At 33.9% G+C, this 22,249-nt stretch overlaps 1 protein-coding gene across 1 annotated transcript in view; it reads right to left on the minus strand.

Annotated features, from left to right (window-relative positions):
* Nucleotides 1-21,929, minus strand: part of LOC113232993 (aryl hydrocarbon receptor) — a 99,523-nt gene extending 77,594 nt beyond the window's left edge. Inside the window, exon 1 of the mRNA XM_026468042.1 lies at nucleotides 21,741-21,929. The gene's annotated coding sequence lies outside the window, so the exon portion shown is untranslated. The remainder of the gene's footprint in view (nucleotides 1-21,740) is intronic.
* Between the last annotated feature and the right edge of the window lie 320 nt (nucleotides 21,930-22,249).

The raw sequence follows: 22,249 nt of genomic DNA on the forward strand, positions 1-22,249 counted from the left end.
TGGGCTTAATATTTCAGTACTGGATACAAAAAAAGGAAAGGGATTTTTATACTGACTGTAGCGAGGGTAGAGAATAATAGTTCTTGTACCGTTTTTTTTATTTGGCTAAAATAAAATTCTAATATAAATTAATGCATCAATTATACAAATCTAGAAATTGTTTCGCAACAACCACAATTTAATAACCTAAATTCTGATACAGTTTGAAACAACATAATTGTAGTAGATTTCGAAAAAACCATTTTAAATAATCATAAATAATCGTAGCGATTACACTAACACTTTAAGATAATTTCGCTGCGAACCGTACAGTATATTTTTCGTGGAACAAATTCCAAAGCATTTGTTTGATGCCGTATAATAAGACTCAATTACGAAAAAGTTACGTTTGAGCAGTAAATATTATAATCGAGGTATCGGTATAAATTTTATTGTTTAAATGAAACAATAGAAAAATTGCAAAGTATTTATTTATTGCATGCAAATTATACATAGTGCATAATAAAGATCTTAAAGAACAAATATTAGTTACAGATTTCTTAATACAGTACGAGTTTTCAATTTTCCTTATATTTCGGAGCGCAATCACGCAGTAAGGCCAAGAAGCGATTGCTAAGTAGTAATAAATCGACAAGGACATTTCCAGTTGCGAGAGAATAAAAAGTCAGACCGCGGTAGGAATCTTGGAACTACTGATAATAGAGTAGACACGAAAATCTAAACTCTATAAAGGTGTAAATATTTTAACTACGTTTCCGTTCGCTGCAAACATTATAAAATATATGACGATTATTACCCTTTTTTATCTAACTCAAAAAAGGGGGCGGGACTTGCATTTTTTTATTGGCAACCAGGTAGGTTAAATATCTCACTTGATGTGAATTGTCAACGTATTCGAGTGGAATGTGTTAGATGGTTTTATTCATTATTGCATAACGTGAAAGAGTTCGTCCAGGGAAGTACTGCCACCGTACCTATTTCTGCCGCCGAGCAGTAGTGTGAGCATTACCGCGTTTCGGTTTCGAACGGTAAGGGCGCTGGTGAAATTACTGGTACATGGAACTAGTTTACTTGTGTCTCAGAGTGATGGGCGCAGTGGTAGTGCCCCTTTGATTTTTGTGATTTAAAGCCAGTGCTTTGGTGTACTGCATGTCAGTGACAGGCGTGTCACTTACCACCAGATAGGCGACGTATTAGTCCCGTCACTGGGTCTTATAACAAATTTAAAAAAGTTTATTATATTGCCATATGAATACTCTGAAACTGATCTCGTATAAACTCGAGGATATCCTCTGAGAGAATAAATATGTTCGGTACCTACATCAACATCACACTACGTTTTACTTCTAAACACGGGGATCCCCTGAAAAGAATGTTTAGGATATGTCCTACGCGCACGCGCATTGACAAGGGCACAAGTTTTTCTTCACCATGCAAGTGGTAATTAGTTACCTTTGTAATACATGAAAGCCTACCACAAACGCTTCCAGGCGCTATTTATAAAAACATATGTCGTCACCGAAAAGGCGATTCACCTAAACCTTGGAATAAATTTGTTCGTTGACATAAACACTGTTTTAGGGAATTGAATATTGAGATTTTTTGACTACGTCAAATGCCCGAGAGCGTTAATTTTCATAATTCTCTAGCACTAAAACATGGATCTTAAAGAGTTCCTAGCTGTAGCTTAAAGTCTCATACAATTGAATAAAAAATGCAGTCGAGTAGTGTGTATGTGACTGTCTAGGAAATAAATCAGACGTTATTACAGCTGCGGCGGGAAGTAGCAGTAGAGCTCCTTGTGAAAGTTTTTTAATTTCTAATAGTCCCGCACTAGGGAAAGCCTGCATCTAAGGTGCCATGGACACACTCATAGACAACTACAAATTACACCCAAGTTCACGAGAGAAATAAATGTAGGCCCCGGGAATCGAATTCGGGACCTCTGCGTGGCAGTCCAGCATGGTAATCGTTAGGCCACGGAGGCAGTTATTTCATCTTGGGAGGCACTACCACCTTACCTGTTTATGCCACCCATTTTGAAAGGTAAGGGTGCTGGTTAAATTACAGACACATGAGACTTGTCAACTTATGTGTCAGGATCACGGGCGTAATGGCAGTGCGCTTCTGATCTTTCCGATTTAAAGATTCAAAGCTCTAAATGGCACTGCAACTGCTATGGACAGGTGTGTAGCGTACCACCAGGCGCGCGATTTGTTCGTCCAGTTACGTGGTGCCATAAAACAACGGTACATTAAATTTTTTTTCATAATTAATTAGGAATATATGAACTAATAATCATAATAAATTGCAGCAAATTGTAGACAATCGAATTTTGTCGTTCATAAATAGCCGCCCGTAATGCCAGGCTGTTACATGCATTACCGGTGTCGGTATTAATCACAGACCAAATAAATACTAGTAATTAATATATCTTCTTATAATGTGGACCATCTTTAAATGTTATTAGCAAATAATACTAAGTGTCTGAGAGTAAACTGAAGAAAAATATTTTAATTTTGATTACTAGTCCTTTCGTCACCTTCATTTATGAACAATGGCCTACTAAAATAGAATATCGTGTTGTAATTGTGTCGAGTTTTTCAGAAACCCCTTCAACACGAACTGAAATGGAACCGTTTCTTAGACGTTTTTAGCGCTCGATATAGAAATAAAAGCAAACAATGAAAAGTTTTCTGCTTGTGTAAGGGAACCTGTTTAGCAACGTGCGCCTAATTGCGTGAGACTTGCTTTTCAGAGGTTTCGTGGTACAAACAATATAAACCGGACTACTATTTTCTTTAATTATAAATAGGTGTGCCTTTATTAGACAATTGGGTATAGCATATTACTTTTTATTAACTTTTGTTCCATGAACTTACATTTACGAAATTTTTACAAAAAAATGGATCGTCCATAGCAATAAAATCGACGTGTTAAATGTAAAAAAATATTTTTTTAAATTTGATAAATCTTTTTACAAACTATACACGATTAGTCTTCTGTGAGAATGCGTTACCACTCTCAGGACCATTTATTAAGTCCGTTAAATAAATAAAAAATCATGAAATTAATCAAACTCTACTCTTTCGTAACACAGAATGAGTAAGAAACTCTATGGGTTGGTCTTTGTAGATTGATCATTTATAATTGTTTTAAAATATAATGTAGAAATAGCTATGGATCACTTTCATGGATTGGATTGTCATCCAAATGCGCAAAAACTGTAAGAAATACTGTAATGTAATAGTAACTTTTTCCATAAACTTTTGTTCAAGAATACCTTGTATAAGGCCAATTTTGAATTATAAACTTCTAGAAACGTATACAATGACACGAATTTGTGACTTTGTGAAGACAAATGTCAAGAACAACCAGTTCATATTGATCCTTGTATCAATATTTTGTCTATCACTACGTTTCGCAAAAAAATTACTTTTCTTCTGGAGATAAATTACATTTTTATTCATTTGTTAATGTAACAATGTTAATTTCTTTACCCTTATCTCTCAGAGGTACTCTAGGTTCAGAATTCTGCTTACATTTGTGCACGACAAGTTAGTGAGAAGTTAGACTATTCATGTTGCCGTCACATCCCTAAAGCAAAGTGCCGTCAGTTGTGAAACTGAGAAAATATAACTAAAGCGTTTATTCCCAGTAATTCCATGTACTCAGTTCCACGTGGAACAATTGTAATACAAAAGTTCCCTACATTGAACTAGTGGGAATAAATAGAGCCGAACCATTTCGACACCTTAATTAATTGTGATCTCCATTGCAATTTAACATCCAATGGTAAGCTTTAAAATATATCAACACACTCACTGTGATATATTTGTTAGATATTATTAGTAATTGAGTTTCAAAGCTACCGTTGTCATAGGGAAGAAGAAATTAAAAACAATTGTAGAGTCTCCTTATTGACATATCTTCTTTTTTACATATTATTCTCCTTTACTGAAATTTATTTTCTTCTATCTCCCCATTAATTATAGCATTTATGAATGCGTCATACGTAACACATGTTCAAACACTGTGCCCTTTCTGTTTTCTATTGCTTTTAAAATGTTGCCCTTTTTGATCTCTTTTTAAAACGTCATTATTTGTATTTCTCTCGGTCCAGCTTCTTCTCTCCACTCGCGTCCAGCACAACACTTTATACTTTAAAAACCTCAAATCTATCTTTTTTTGGTGACTGTCCTTTACATCGCGTTACTTCAGGCATAAGTTTTAATGAATCTTTTATTTATAATATAAAATTATATAATAATGATATTTAAATCTAATAATGCATGGGTATATCAGATAAGAACGTGTTTTTTTTATTATGGAAAGCCTGTTTGCTATTGTTATTCTAAGATTTATGTCAACGTTACATTTGGAATCCTTGGAAACCAAAATATTTGAAATGCGGTACTCTACTGGAGTGTCATATATTTTGATGGTTCCTCGAATGACTGTGTGAATTCATATTCCACAGCATCGTTCAGTTTCCTAAGTTTAAAACTTACATTAAAGGTATTATAAACAATAACAGTCTAGATTCCACACAATTAAGATTCAAAGTGTATTCCATAACATTTAAGTTTATTTGAAAAGAGCAATCTCTACAGTTTCTTGCTCATTCTTAGCTTAAAAAATAACGTTTTCAAATGTAAACATTTAACCTATGGATTAAATCATTATTTCACTTGAACTTGAAGTTATATTTCGATTTTGCAAGACCTAAACCATTACGCGAGAACTTGACGTTGTTCGACTCACGAACTCATGTATCGAACTTTTTAAGACCTAATCCAGGGCACCATTTAGTTCATGAACTGAAAGGACAATGCCCATTTTGAATTTGCAAATTTTGAAGAAGTCAGCAGTCGTGACTGTTTGAAAATTTATGTACTTCGTAAAATATGTTGTCAATATTGATTTGTGTCATAAAACTTTGAGTTAAATCGTGAATTCTGCAACGTTGACACATAACAATAGTTGTCCAATGTTTGCTTCATTATTTTTTATATTGAGAATTGGCTATAAAGCCATCAGCTTAAATATGTAACAAAAACTTAAAAAACTCAAAAGATTTGAGCAGTACTGCTATGTTCGAACGTTGGAGTAAGTGAGAACTTTGATGTTTACTACGTATACTGTACCGTATAAGTTTTTACGTGAACTCAAAAGTTCTCAGAAATATTCTAACTGTCTCAACGTTTAAGAAGTCATGACCAGCGTAAACAGCCTCAAAATAAAATGTGAAAATCCAAAAATATATAATAATATATTTTTAATACAATAAACAAACAAAGATATTTTGTAAGTAAAACAAATATTTTTTTTGCACCATTTTTCTAATTCTTCTGCAAAATCTAATAACAATAATGTAACACGAGAAATAAGAATTAAATATCTCATAAAAGTTTTGATGTACATCAACTTTTCTTAGTGATGGTAGTCGGGCATTGTTTTTTTACGTTCTAAATCGATACACGGATGACTACGTTAGGATTCCCAGTCCGGGGCGCCGTTCAATATACGAACTATTTCATTGTGTCAGTTTTAATTTGCCGTCCATTTAATGGATGCTTAAAAAGTACAAACAATTTATTGTTAAGCATCCGTTAGATTAACGGCAAAAGTAAAGCTGATATAATTTTTTTTTTCAAATGCAAAATAAATACGATCGTAAATCTTCTTCGTATTACGATCTTTGTATTAATAATTATAACAAACTAGTGGAGTAATTTCACAAAAAATAATTGAGTATCAATTCAATAAAAAATTTAATTACGATCGTAAATTTTAAAGTTTTTTTGTATTTAATAAATTTTAAGGATTTTAAATATAATTTTGCAATTTGCTGTATGATTCTCGTCGTTGTTTTAATTTTTTTACATTCTTCTTCTTATCGTGTAGATGGCATACTCTATACTATTGTGGCCCAGAACTCAGCCACGCCGACCGCGTCGGTAGTAGCCGCCATTAAATCCTCAAGTGTGCAGGTGTTAGAGCACGCGGGGTACAATGTGAGATGGGCCATCGTTTGAATCGCACCGCACAAACAACTCAAGTTAGAACCATCCGAAAATCCCCACTTGAACAAATTGTCCTTACATCTTATTTTTTAAATGTATGTTTCTCAAATTCGCGTATTTATAATGCCCATATTATTAAAATGTTAACCCTGTTAGCTTGTAATAAGACAAGTATCATTTTAAAAAAGCCTTACGTTTTCTACTTGACAATACATTAATTAAATACAAATTAGAGACGAGTTAATCAACTAAATGAAGCTCAATCGTTGTCACTCGCCGGCTCAGTTTTTTCTAGACCACACGCGTTCCAGCATTAACGCTAAAAATGTGAAAATAATTTTTAATCCAACTGATTATGGGCAGATGTTTCTCACATGCCGTTTTTAAATGTCAAACTTACAGTTTGAAGTGTACGAATAATTTTTGTAATGCTCACAGTTATGATATCCGTGAGTAGAAAAGGTACGAGTGTATTTCGAACAATTCGTTTACTTGTTTATTGTTTAACGAACAAACGCAAGGTACTTTTTAAGTATTTTTCAAATGTTTCGCGTTTCTTCGGCTGCGCAAACTGGAAACATTTTCTTTTCAGAGACGTGAATTTTATTTTTGTTGACTTCATTAACGACGACTTTATTTTGGTGGCTTTTGTTTTTGTTTTGAATGTCAATTATTATTCAACGATTAACTTTCTAATTTCAATGACATGCAATTCTGTTCATGAAGACATTGACGGGATTGAAATGCTTGAAAGATTTTGTAGTCCGTATTTCTCACTAACGTAGTAAGATTATGTTTAATGAAGCAATGTTGATTATAGTAAACAACAAACTTATTAGGTATTGTAATTTCGTAGTTTTTGTGTTTTGTACGGTCCGTTTGGTCAAGCATCATTTATTTCGATTGCGGTATTGGTATGAACCAGTCAAAGAAGATCTGTAGATTAATAAGGAACGCTGTAAAATGTTCTTGATATAGAGATAGGTACAGGTCTTGGTAAAATTGATGATGTTCTCTAATATTTTCAATACTGTTAAACTTGTAAATATTTAGATTGGTACTTGTATAAAAAAAATAGTATATACGTCTCTTAACGTTTCGCAAAACTAAAAATCGTAGACGCAAACCAAAACAACCGGAAATAACCGGTTTCTCACAGCCGACCCGACACAAAATGACTAAAACTAAAAAGAGGAAAATGGTAGACACCATTACGTGAACCGTCGCAACCTCGTGGGAGATGCAATTATTTTCCAATTTTAATCAAAAATATCGCCTTCTCAGCCTTTCACTTCCACTTAAGCATTTAAATGTCAATCTTTCGCTGTTTGACTACGCTGTACTTTAACTCCTAAACGTTACACGTGCAATTACAAACCATTTTTCAAATGTAATAGAACTCAAATTCGTTTTATTCAACTAGATCTAAAACAATTTGGTTTCTTATGATTAATGAATGTTCTATTCCGTGTTTAGACTACAAAGTCTGATCTTAACTTGGCGTTTCTAATTTCGGTACCAACGCGAAGATAATAAAGTTTATATTACATTGGAGTGAAGTTAAAAAAGAATAATTTGGATAGAAATATGAAAGCACATGAAAGAAATTGATAAAAATAACATTAGATTGCAATAATCGGTGTTTATTATCTAGATGCGCCTTTAATGAAAGTGTATAGAGACTTGAGTTTTGCTATCGTGCGAAGAACTACGGATAATCAGTCAATGTCATGAAACAATGAGTATGACTTAAAAAAAACTTGATTATATTATGGCTACATAAAATTATAAGATAGTTAACGTTGTTGCTAAAAATATGCGTTCTAATCTTTGCTTTTTCTATGCGATCACTGTCATAAAAATATAAATTAAAAGTAAAACGACGTTTTTGGTGATCGACAATTCAGCACAGTATCATTTTCCAAATCTATAATAACTAAAATTGATATTCATACAAAGAACATCCTTTACTCCGAGTAAATAATCGTAAATTTTAATCATACACGAGTATAATAACTAACGGAATAAGAGTATACATATAATAAAAACCTCGGTGTAAATGAGTTCGATGCATCTCCTGCGCCTGCGCTAGCACAGACCGGATGTTAGGCTTGAAGCACACAGAGCGAAGTATTCTACAGTTTGCGTAAAAAAATATACGTAATTGTTAATGTCATATCTAAATTTACCTTGACCTCTAATTCTATAGAACTTTAAATTTTTCTGCTAAGTACTTACTTTATTAAGTACTTTAGAAAAACTTAAATTGCTTCGGCAAAGGCATTATCAGTAAATGTATTTAAATATGATTATAATTATAAGAGATAGGTAATAAATATTTGTTATTAATCATATTGTCTAGACTGTCGCATTGGGTATACTGTAGTGATAGTTTAAGTATGCCTTAAAAATAAAGAAATAATGTAAAATTTATTGGAACATGTAGTATTTTTGTTTTGTGTCAATTTTCAAATTTCTGTTGATCAAACGTAACATTAGAGTAATAAATTAACATCGACGATGCAATACTTAATTTTTGTGAGTCAATTGATGAAAGTGGTCATTGGAGCGAAAACAGTTTTCTAGAATCGTAACAAATGGGGTTTTTGTTTGACTTAACTGACTGACAGTGGGGATTTGAAATAATACGAATATATTGAATAAAAAGTTGATGGCTTCGTTACTATTATTAAGTGGATTTTTTTTAAATTTTACATTACAAAGGTTGCAGACTATGTTGCAGAAACAATAAAATACTAGACTAAGTACAATGTCAAATACGATCATAATGCGTAACCCATTAATTTCCGTACATGGCTTGTGCCGCCGTTTACCATAAAACACGAGTTACGGGCGTAGCATGTATTGCTGAACAACGTTTTTTTTAAGATCAGAGTTCGTAGTACAGTCAAGAGCACGTCAAGCTGATAATTAAGACTTACATCCAACTCTATGACGCTTACGATAAGAACGGTCCAAGTACAAAGTGTCAAGCTTGACGTGTCTTGACTGTACAAGGAACTCTCATAAACTTTCAATAACGTGAACAATTTCAGTAATATGCTTCTAACATTGCTGTCGTCATAATGCTTTTTTACTTATTGACAGAAGGTATGGAATTCAAATTATGTGAATAAATACGAACAAATAGTAATGTACTCGAAAGTATTTACAAAAAGTTTAAAGTGTAAAATAACAACTTGGCCAATTCCAAGTAAGTGTTCATATATGAGTGACGTCGATACGATCAGCCGTCAAACAAATTCTCACGCTAGGAGGAATAGCATGACATCCGTGGCTCCTTAGTGTCCGGTGAGCCTAACGGGCTCGCGGAACCGTGACGCACATCCATACCTACGGTGAAAATTGCAGAAAATTAATTCATTTATACAACTGTTATAGACGATACGCACTGTGGGCGCGCATCGTACTGCCAGTGTGCGGTGGCCTTTACCCGACTGGTTAATAGAGAATGACAGTTGTTGTGAGATAATTGTTAGTTCACTTCGATACACAATAACACATTGCAACTTGATAGTAACATTATTACACACAATACACAATCATCGATAAAGTTGTCATAATTTGGAATTTTTAAAGGCTTAAACTTAGTTGATCTTCTTTTGATAAAAGTGGTAGAATGTATGTCAATCAGTTTAACGGGTGTTGAAAACTATAAACAAATAAAATAAAAATGTTTATTTATATGCTAAAACATAGGCCTAGTTTAAGAGTCAGGGTTCGAAACTCCTTTTTACGTAAAATATAAACTTTATTTATCTATTAATTTTGTGCAACTGACACTAATGGTACCAATAACTATATGTATGAGCCATAGTCAATAAGCGTTGAGAGTCGAATACCCATCGAAAGCAAGTTGCAGAATTTCGATCACCATCTTCCAGTTCTTCAGTATTTACATTTCTATATGTACTTTAGTATTGTATCAAATCAAACGATAACTCGCTCAATTCATCGCAATCTTTACATATAAATATTTATATTAATTTTGATGAAGGCGATGGGAAATAAGATAGCACCCTTCGGCGGCTTAGAACCACAATGAGAAATGACCACATCTTCAAATAACCAGTTCGGAAAATGACCATTTTTGAATTGACCACTTCTTGAATTGACTTCTTCTTAGCACGCCTAAGAACAAAAACTAGTCTTTAAAATGTGAAGTTTCAGACACAATAGAGGAATGTGACTGACTGTCATAATTTCCAGACGTCATTGGATAATTGTGACAAAAAGTCAAGAAGAATCCACGTGGGCGATTAGCGCCATGATCTTTGTAAAACATACCTGTCATATAGGTACCATTTTCCTTCAAACGACATAATTTACTTTGCACTTGACAGTTTTATTAACAAATATAAAGTTAGAAACTTGGGCAATAACTCTTTCAATCCAGTTTTTCTAACACATTATAATAAATAATAATCAAGAATGCTGAAGGAAAGTGTGCAAAGAAAAATTGAAAATTACTGTTTGCTTGAACTAATTAAGATAATGTAGAAAAACATGCCAGCTCTTTCTTGCTATCGTTTAGATCTTTACTTGACAATTATATTTTATGAAATACATTTTACTTTAAAGCCGTAGACTGCCATACCCAACGCATGTTAGAAATATCAATTGGAACTTATTATTGAATTACAAACATAGTTTCCATGTGAAACCGTTAAAACTAATTTAAATGTAAGTAAAATAAAAATAGCTATTTTCTTTAGAATATAAATACTCTAACTGTTCCTCCTGTGTTGAATATAAAACTCATCTGAGCCATTTCAACCAGACGTCGAATTGTTGATATTGGAGTTCTGCTTAGGATGGCTTGAAGGTATATTGTCACCAGAAACATTGGCCCAACTAATACGTTCTTCGTGGTGTGCATACGATCCTGATTGCCAAAAGATTTGTTTGATGATTCTAGGAGCTGAACTAATCTACGAAAATAAAGAACAGACTCATGCCACACTATGACCTGACTGCGACCGGAGATATTGACATAGGTATTTTCTTATAGAGAACTTTAAGCAGTTTATTTACAAATTTTTTGATGTTTCCGTCCATCCAAATTAATTAATGCTGTAATTTTATAACTTTGTTGTTAACTTTTTTGAGAGAGTTGGCACCTTGTACTTATAGATTTTAGCGATCAGGCAGGATGACAAACGGTGTATATCGGTGCTGGTAGATAAACGATATAAATATAGAAAAAAGCAAATTATCCATCTTAGTGCAATTTCTAGCAAAATTGGTATTAATTTATTCTTTTCTTCTTCCTGTTCTTATCCCACTAGGTGGGGTCGGTACAACATAGTATTCATTTATTATTTATCAACAAATTTCATGGACCTCCGAGTCGTGGGGCATCGTGCGCAAGAATCTGGCAACATTTCTGCTCTATGGAGGCTTGAACTAGGAAACCTTAGCGAGGCGTTTAATGTAAGGTCTAAAGGATCAGCGGTTTCTATCGAAAAAGTATTAAAGCTATAGCACTGGCTGAGGTTGGAGTACTTGAGCCTTTTTTGGGAAGGTACTCAGCGGCTCTAGCAGCGGAGCCCGTTATATTATACGCTTGTTTTTTTAACGCGGGCTATTATATAATATGTATATTGGCATAGATGATTATCGTTACATGTTTAAAGCTCTAACTAGGAAAAAGAGAAGTCACAAGAGAAGATGCACGAGACGGTCAGATTGTATTTAATGAACGGTAAGAGTGTACTTGTATTTATTGAACCCTCTTCCTCCTTCTCTTCTTCTCTATGACCCTTAGAATAAATTAAAAATATCTTCTGAAATAGCGTTTTATAGGATAGTCGGCTATTTGCCGTCATAAGCACGTAAAACTGTTTTGACGTTGCTTGTTAATATCTAGTTTTTTTACGTTAATCCCGACGCACTTTAATATTAGGGGTTAAAGTATGAAATTGCCGTTTTATTGCAATAGGTTCTTTGAATGTTCATAGAATCTTCATGGTTTGAGGTTTTCGAATGAAACTTTTTTCAAATGGTTTGTGATTTTTTTTTTAAATTTGAAACATTTGAATATCGACTTTCAATTGTTTTTGTTATTCAATTTAGACAAGAAAGACGGATACTGCGAAAATTCGAGTGATTTTTGAATACGAGTTCCGACGCGGAACTAACGCGGCAGAAACAGCCCGCAATATCAATGCTGCGTTTGGAGAGAGGTCTACTAATGAACGCACCGTGCGATTTTGGTTTAAACGCTTTCGTGATGGAAATTTCGACTTAAAGATACGAGGCACGAGGAAGACCGCCCACACAGGTGAATAACGATGAATTAAGAGAGATAGTGGAAGCCGATCCTAGTCAAACTACCCAGGAATTAGCGGCATGGTTTAACGTTACCTTACCCACAATATTGACTCACTTGCGTCAAATCAATAAAATAAAAAAATACGAAAAATGGGTGTCTCATGATTTGACTGATCTGCAGAAAGAAACGCGTGTTGAAACTTGTGTTGCCTTGTTGAACCGGTACAGAAATGAAGGAATATTGGATCGAATTGTAACATGTGATGAAAAGTGGATTCTTTATGATAACCGGAAAAGAAAAATGCAATGGCTGACCCCAGGTCAAATGCCACAACAGTGTCCTAAAGCAAAACTTACCAATAAAAAGGTAATGGTAACTGTTTGGTGGTCTCAGCGTGGTGTTATTCACTATAGTTTTCTCCGATCTGGTCAAGCAATAACGGCAGATGTCTATTGTGCCGAACTCCGAACCATGTTGACAAAACTAGCAGTAAAACAGCCCCGACTCATGAATCGATCTTCACCATTATTGCTCCACGACAACGCGAGACCTCACACAGCACGAGAAACCATTTTGACCCTTCAGGAACTGCAGTTAGAAACCATTCGTCATCCTCCGTATTCACCAGACCTTGCTCCAACGGACTACCATTTTTTTCGTGATTTGGACAATTATCTACGTGACAAGAAGTTTTCTTCCCAGGAGGCAGTACAAAATGCTTTCACACAGTTTGTGCAGTCTAGATCGTCGGAGTTCTATCGCAAAGGCATTAATAACCTTCCCATTAGATGGCAGCAATGTATATATAATAATGGCAACTATTTTGATTAAATAAATTTGTTAAAAATTTAAAAAATAAACAATTTAGATTTTCAGTACAAATAGGCAATTTCATACTTTAACCCCTATTATTTTGATTAAATAAATTTGTTAAAAATTTAAAAAATAAACAATTTAGATTTTCAGTACAAATCGGCAATTTCATACTTTAACCCCTATTATTTGACTGCCTCCGTGGCCGAACGGTTACCATGCCGGACTGCCACGCAGAGATCCCAGGTTCGATTCCCGGGCCGGTAGAAATATTTGTATGGCCTACATTTATTTATCTCGTGAGTTTGGGTGTAATTTGTGGTTGTCTATGAGTGTGTCCATGGCACCCGCGACACAGGGTTTCCCTAGTGCGGGGTTATGTTGAGTGTGTGCGTTATTATTATTATTAAACTCCGAATATCATATTTCATATGTAAATGTGTATTTGTATAAATTTACTATCTTAAAATTTTATTGGTCTCCTTGTATTTATTATCATTTAAGGTACTGTATACTCAAAGCGACGTCAGAACAGATGATGTAAATAATAATATATCTGTTTCTTCAGGCAAAGTAAAATAATAATTTATTATTATTTTATTTAGCAAATTTTTTACACTTGAAAACGTAATTTTTGAAGCTACTGCTCGTTCACTGTGCCGACATCTCTGAGAAGAACGACCAAGAAGTTTTAGGGATTGCACTTTGCAAATAAACATAAATGCTATAAATAATTTACTAAAATAGTAAAGGTTCTCATAAAACAGTGCAAGTTTCTTCCACAAATTCTTATTCCATAATTAATTAATATTTCAAATAATGTCGGAAAGTGATTCGTCTTCAATTCACGAACGCAAAAGCAATGTATTTTATAATTGCTCCCCATCCGTAAGTAATTGACACTTTGTGGATAAAGCGTCGTTAAAATTTAATTGTGTATTTCGTATTAGGATTAATTTTTGATGCCAACTTCAAATTGTGTTCAAACTCTTTAAAATATAAACATGTATATTCATTGAAACCGTAAAATGGTTGATAGATTTATCCACTAACTTCTTAGTGCTGCATAACATCATAGAATGTTTATATAATACTACTTAAAAGAACTTTTTGCTCGGTAACAAATTATTGACAAGTATTTACTTAGCCAAACGTAGATAGGTACACCTGTTTAATATAAATCAATATAGAAATACATGTATACGCAATTTACAAGTCCTTTAATTGTTTAGTTTTTTTACAAGTCCTTTTGGGTCGCCCACAGTACTTTTGTATCCTATTTTTTATTGGTAATACAAATGTAAATTTGTATAAGCGCCTTTATCTAAAAAATAATTCTCTATCCATTTACCCACCGCACGTTGTTTAGTAAAAAGTATTTTTCGTTTCATTATAATATTTATAGAATGGTAGTACCATCGTTAACGTAAAATTGCACTTTTAATCGTAACGAACCCCATACAAAATTGCAAGTAGTTGAAGACCGTCGGTCTCACCTTTGATCTAATTAGGACAATCGACATTGGAGTCACGTATGCGCACGCGTCGTTGAAGCAAAAACTGTCGAGTCGCGTTCAAACGGTCTCCAATAACGAGTACATTGACGGCAGATAAACTAAAAAACCTATGTGTTCTGTTTACTTGAATATGAATTTGCTTTTATATCTTATTACAAATTATAATGGGTTATTTACTTACATACAACAGTGAATTTCTTTGCATCAGATGAATTATTTATCTTTTATTTATCTATCTTATTATAGCGATGTGATTAATGAGTATGCCCAAAAGAAGTGACTCCTAACTAAAATTGTTACCATGCAAGTATATTTCTACTTGCTACTAAACTACCAGTAAAAACGCGGCATCGAAGCGCATCTGCTTCAAATTAAAACCAACTTCGTTACGCTGCGTTTAAAAATCTTTAAAGTGAACGTTTTCGTTAAAAATGTAAAAGGGTTGCAGTTTAATTACACCACGTAATCGGTGAGTTGATAGTATGATTATAAAATGCAGTCGGTTATTATTATACCGAACATTGACTTTATCAGCTTTACCCTTCCGCGACTATACGAAGTTGCCCGTTAGAATTCTTATAAATGGTGTCAATTACACAATAATGGTTATTATTTATCTACGAGCTTATTTATAAGACTTGAACGCCACAAGGTGGTCTCTAATTTTCATTACATCGATTAAGAAATGTTACATATTAATACCAGGTTTTAAACTAGTTTAGAAAGAGACATAGGCACTAAAGAGATCATTATTTAACTCAAAGGTGAAATAAATACATTAGCTTGTCTCGGGAACTTTGCAGTTTAGCAAAATGAAAAAATTACTCACGATTGCATCGTATAAACCTGTCTTTAGTGATAATCAATTAATATATTGAACAATCAAGGGCACACGACAAGAAATCGCAAAAAATCGCGAAGAAATTACAGGTAAATTTCGCCTGGAGCGATCAAACTCGACTATCGAGCGATAATCAGACGTTCGCGCCTCATTTAAACACTATACGTCATGCATTCGAGCGTTTTGCGGTGGCGTATCAATAATGCACTATAATTCGATTTTAGTCTTTACTTCAAAACGTTATAGTTCATAATAATAAGTTCTATCTGGGATATCGTGATATACACACATATGCGTGGCAATTAGAGTGTCATTTGTCTCCAATACCTTAAGGCGAGTAAGGTGTCGCTTCATTGAATGTTGGACGTTCAATGTTTTATTAACCCTGAAGCCTGTAACATCTCTTCACTCATTTAAAATGCTTAAGTAGATAAAATGAAGCAGGAATCATAAATTAATATTTAAGTTGTTTTTAATGAAGAAGTTTAACACCTTAATAGTAGAGCTGTAATGAAGTTATCGACGATTTAACAGGATCTCTACAATAGTGTCATTGCTGCCGACACAAAGGTTGTTGGTAATCATGAAATTATTCTCCGGAAACTTCCGCGTGTTTCTTTTTTATTTATAGAGCAAACAATACGCCCTTTACGCTCATTACTTGCGAATTAGTATTCTGCCATCGTAGGTGAGAGCGAGTTAATTGGATCGCACTTGGTTTTTTAATTGTTAACTTCTTGGTGTGTGCAATGGCTTCTAACAGGAGTGCTTCAACCCTTTTGTTTAGCCGCCTGGATGCGTTTGAATGGTAATTGATTTGTTGGAGTGTTTTGTGCCATATTGTTACTGTATTTGTATGTTGACTATGACGTTTTTGTTTCTACGCTTAGTCTGTTAAGATATGTCGTATACGTAGACTCATTAAAATGTTTAAATATTATGATGAGTACTGTTACTAATATAAATATGAAGAAAAAACTAAAATTCTAACAAAAAATATTATGGTGACCGCTTAATCATGAATTCCTTGCAAATTGTGAATTCAAACATAGCCGATCAAACATTTAAAAAGTTAAAATAAATAAAATTGCTGGCATACTGTATATCGGTATGTCCGCAATAACTACGGAACCACCTGCCCTTGCGCATCCGCAGATGGTTCCCTGTCAGTCCGTTAAATAATAATTTGCCATTTGAACCCTGAAGGATACTAAATTGGCTTATACATGATTTCATGCATGTTAATTGTTATGTATGGCGAATCATTAAACATTGCAGTTAAAATGTATTAAGTTGAATTTGTGATCGTTTATACATTGTTAGCCTTACGATGCGCACTCAGCAACCAGGTGAAGTAATATAAAGTGTCACTGCTCGACTGGGACTTAAGGTGTGGCCCACCGTAAGTTGTACGTAGCCGTCGTCGATAAGTGTCCTTTTTATATTGGTATTTGTTTGTTAGTGTTTTATATTTATATTATTTTAGGGGCCTATCCTTCCCACTGCTGGACAAATGCCTCCCCCATTTTTCCATTGAGCCCGGTTTTGGGCAACATTTGGCCAGTTCTAAAGGAAATTCAATATACATTTAGTTAAAGTTAATAGCGACATCTCTAGCCAGGGTTGGTAGCTGTAAAGTTACCTTACAGGGTGACGAAATACTTTCATAGATTTCTCAGAGATGGCGCTACGGCTAAAAAGTCGTTGAAAATCAAATACAAAGATCCGATAAACAAGCACATAGGAAAATTCGAGAGGTCCTCTGGTTCGTTCCGTGACTTAGTAGAAGATGTCGCTTCAAATCCGGCTGGATCGAAGGATTTTTTTCTAATAGTTCGTCTTATCTTTGTATTCATAATTAGGCCAAATTATCCCGTTATCGCCGATATGGTCTACCGCGCCTCCTTTTTCAGTTGTGGGGTTTCCACTCCGTGGTTATTTTGGCCCAAAACTCGCTCAGAGCAGATGCGACCAGCCTAGTAGGTACCACTTCTACTTGACCGCCTTCCGAGCATCATCGATAATTTTTGCTTGTGAGCGCAGGGTGGTGTTCCGGACACGATCTATTAGTTTCATACTAGTATGCTGCACTCCATAGCTCGTTGGGAATCTTCGTGTTTTAACTCCTGAGCTTCTGTTAAAGGCAAATTTGAACACCATAGGTTAGATCTGGAGGTATACACATTTCCATGAGCCTACATTTAAGTGACATCGGTATGTCACCCTTCACTAGGTATTATTTCAAGGCCTATTGGCTTCTCCAGGCTTTTTCGGTTCGTCTTTCGACCTCTTTCTCTTGCCATACCTGGAAAGAGTATTCATAGACATATACCATGCGTCCTCCGTTTATCTCTACTCTACGTCCTCATTTCTATTTTTTTTTATTCTAATGTAAGCGTGCATTGCGTAAATCGTAAAAATAAAAGTCTCTAATTAGGTTTTAATTTTTTAATCATTCTAGAAGAAAGAAATATAATTTATTGTGACATTTATATGGAATACATTACGTTTTCATAAAGTTGTGGTGATAACTGTAGATATTACGCGATTTACCTACCTACTACCAATTACAAGTTAATTACACCGTGCCTACATCACTATAGAAGATAGTTGCCATTTTAGCAATAAAAAATACAAATATTAATGGTATTGTCATATTACAGTGACGTTTGTTACTGTTTACATGGTTACCGAAAAGTCAAAAGAAGAAGTAATATTATGTAATAAATGTTTTACACAGCCGCTAGCTATAAATTTTATGTGAACTCATGGTCGAGTACCTACTGAGATACTATAGAGTTCTTCTTTTTTCTTAATTTTTTCTCATAGGACTAGTACATATATACCATTTCAATCGCTCTTCTATGAACTATACACAGATATCTTACGTGTGTACATTTAAATATTAAAGTCATTGGGTCACCGAAGATCTCCCAGGACAATTGCAAGCACAATGAGAGAGTGAGTTGCTGGCTGTTCGGTGTAATATGCTTGTACAAAACAGGCAATAATACTATTTTTGTGTGCTGTCAAGTGCAGTCTATAGTTGTGGTATTTGCGGCGGTCATCCAACGATCTACATGTCTAATGTAATAACGCATTCCGATGTAGTGCAACGGGGAAGTCTACTAAGGTTCGGAGAGGTAGTTTCATGACCATCGTGAGGAAAGGGTGTGCATCTGCGCTGGAAGGCCTCCGAGAGAGCTCCAAAATCCTCCTGCTTTCTCAGACAGACTCGCTACTCCTGCGAAGAGCTTCATAAAGCAATTTAAAAGTAAAATATTCTTATTTCATAGGTAGACAAATTACACTTGAAATCGTCATATTGATTAAACTTTTATTCCTCGTTTGTAAAGCAGATTCTCCTGAGAAGAATGACCAAGAAACTAGGGGTTGCACTTTGTAAATAAACATTTTTGTGCATATATATTACTTATAATATTGATTTCAAACATCATAAATCGAAACTACCTGCAAAAACTAAACGGGAAACCACGGCTCTTTTGTTATCCAAGTAGGTACTTCACTATAGTTTTAAAACTCGTGAATTTTAGCTAATTTTGCTATAAGGATATGCCAATTTTGAATATGAATAGGACTCTTATTAAAAAAGCGTATACATTGCCGACTGTGAGAACAGTTAGTTATTTTTAATTAAAAAAATATTACTCAATTATATATTAGCCGTATGGAAAGAATAATGTCAATACTAGCTCATAACTTAATTTTTACTAAGATTATTATGGCCTTTATCTGAAATAAATACTTTGAATTGAATTAAGTAAATCTTAATAATCATCGTAAGTTAAAAGATTAAAATATTCGGGTTTATTGCAATTATTTCGATATAATAAAAGCAAAGCAATACAGAGCCAAGGCGACATAAGGTCAAGAATCTTTTTAACCATATAATTATGATACGTATATAATTTCTATATTTTGCATTAAGTATGAGTTATTTTTTATATCAACATTTTCTAGTTCATACAACACGCCAGTTGAAATAGAAATATCTACCTAAGCACATGAAATTAGAGATACATAATTAATGTGTCTTATGGTCACTGGATAAATAAATTACACAGTTTTCATGCCTCTTACACACATACTTGATAACTTAAAAAAAATTGTATTTACAGAGAATTTGGAAACAATGTATGTAATTTTAATTCATACGGGATATATAACGTACTAAATTTATTTTGAAAAATGAGAATACATAATTTTAGGATGTTTCGGTAATTGCGAAACTAGCAGTGAAATATTAAATAAGGAAAACCTTTTCAATTAAACGAAAATAAACCGTCCGCGTAACGAGTGCAAGCATCAATTAAAATTAGAAGCAGAAAATTATGGCTTTAAAAGATAGAAATTTGCCCCATATCAATCCGTTAGTCGATTATCAATCAGCGCTGCACGGTCACAAATTCACGGCGAGAATCGATTCAACTGTATCGATACAACAGCCATTATTCACCCCATAAATTAGTAATCGAATCAATATAATAGGCCGCAACTAATTGTTGAACGCACCATTCGGAACGCTCTCAGTTTTATGGATATAGAAATTAGCTGGATATGTTGTATTATAGTGATTATTTCCTAGGTAACAGCATTAGTTTCACAATATTTTTTTTTATGTCGTTTTCATATTAACGAGAACTTCATATTAATTTCATAGTAACGATAACTTGCAATCGAAAATAATCTTTAACAAAAATATCCTTAATTATGTTAGAGAACATTATTATGGGATTAGTAATTTAACTTAGCTAATATTTATGGTTATAAAACTTTATGTGAAGGGGCAAACATTGATAATCTCATTAAAGATTATATTTTATTTACAATTAAATTATATTTAACTGACTATATTATTGTTAGCTAGTGGTATTGGAGCTTCCTGATGTGACAAACAGCAAAAGTAAATAATTATTCAAATTCAGAAGTAAGTAAATTATATTAGGACAGGGCAAAGTCGTTCCGTTGCGTCTCACGATCAAAACAAAGTACATATACATCTCCATTTTAGGATGAGTGCTATAAATACAATATTCCATACTTGATATAATTTTATAATAGATATTCTATAAAATTTTATAAAATATCGACTTGCTTATATTATTAATAGTTCGCAACTAAAATGTAGTTAATCCATTTGGAAACCGTTACGAAGATCGACGAATTGTAAACCTGCCGTCGGAAAAAATAATCATGAAATCTAAAGCGCGGCTGAGCTATTTGAAATTTTATGGTTTTTTTGTATGATTACCGTACAATAATTTTCCGAATGCGATTATTGTAAATTGGAAGTCTCATCCAGCAACGCTTAATGTATATACAATGACAAACAATTTTAAAGCGGATATTGTTCGGTACCGGCTAAATCATGTATCTATATACACAAGAACTAAATTTCCGTAACAAAGGTTTTAATAGCTGAAAAATATTTGTATTATAAGATATTTTCGTAATTGTTGTAAATCAATTTGTTACATTTCATGACCTTTTTATTGTGCGTTTGGTATCTATATCCTGTAAGGAACAAAAACTATTTCATTATTTTATAAATATGTTATCGAATGAGGTTTAATTATGTTAATACGAAAGTACTTTAAAAATACTTTGAGCAGTATGGATATTTGATAGCGGCGTCTAAAACAGTAATAGTGAAATTTAAAAAGATATTAATATAAGTAGATGTTACAAATTTATTTCTTGTTTATGACTTTTATTATTTAATTTTTCTAGTATTGTAAATTGTTACTAGTAAAAATATTACAGTACATAACCACGAAAGGCGAATTCTATATGGTTTAAACACATTTATTTTATAAAACTATGTAGCCGTCGGAAAACGACTATACACCGCTGTGCTGATTATTGTATGTGGAGTACAGTACAGCATTTTCAAGTATTATAAACAAATTACAGCTATGAATAACCTTGATGAAGGATATCTTCATCGTCCATAAAAAATTTTAGAATGGAGAACAAGAAAATCATACAAACCAGGAAGCCCCTAAAGTGCAGGTAACAATAGAAGTAAAAGCGTTCGGAGTTGCTTACTACGATTTTACCAAATAACTTTTTGACATATGATAAATAATGGAGGGAATAAAGACGAGGAGGAGGAGGAGTGCTAATTACTTAATAGTGACGCCGTCATTATTAAAAATTACGAAAACTCAAAGTCGTGTCGAGTCCGTAAAAAACGTCGACAGTGATTAATCAAAAAAAGCTCTTACCTTTTCCCATTTCTCCTCCTCCTTTTTGTGGCGTAGACGGTCCCGAGCTGGCTGGAGTGCGGCTGCGGCGGCGGCCGGAGCAGGCTCGCGTCCACGCATCCTTCCAACGCGTAGCCACCCTGCCCGCCCCAGCCTCCGCACAGCTGCAGCTTCGGCTCTGTGCCTATCTTGGCGACGGATGACGTACTCGGCGTAATCTCTATGCCTTCTAACCCTTGCTGACACAGCGTTCAGTTTTCAAAGTATTTTGCCGAAAAATGTCTACCGATCGCGTTGAGTTTGGATTGAGTCCTTTGTCTATTTACACATTTGCTAATTTGATACTTGAGGAGTCTTCTGTGAGCAGAAGTGCCTTTGACTTCTGGTTTGATTTTTTCTTTTATTTTCTATGAGGACGTTCTAAATAATTAATAATCTTGTTTTTTTTTTATACTTTTAAATCGTCCTGAGAAATTCTATAAAAAGATTAATTTAAATTTTGCGATTTGTTCTAGTAGTTACTAGAAGAA

This window comes from Hyposmocoma kahamanoa, unplaced genomic scaffold, assembly GCF_003589595.1.
Source record: "Hyposmocoma kahamanoa isolate Upper Pololo Valley unplaced genomic scaffold, ASM358959v1 100021, whole genome shotgun sequence".
Lineage (NCBI taxonomy): Eukaryota > Metazoa > Arthropoda > Insecta > Lepidoptera > Cosmopterigidae > Hyposmocoma > Hyposmocoma kahamanoa.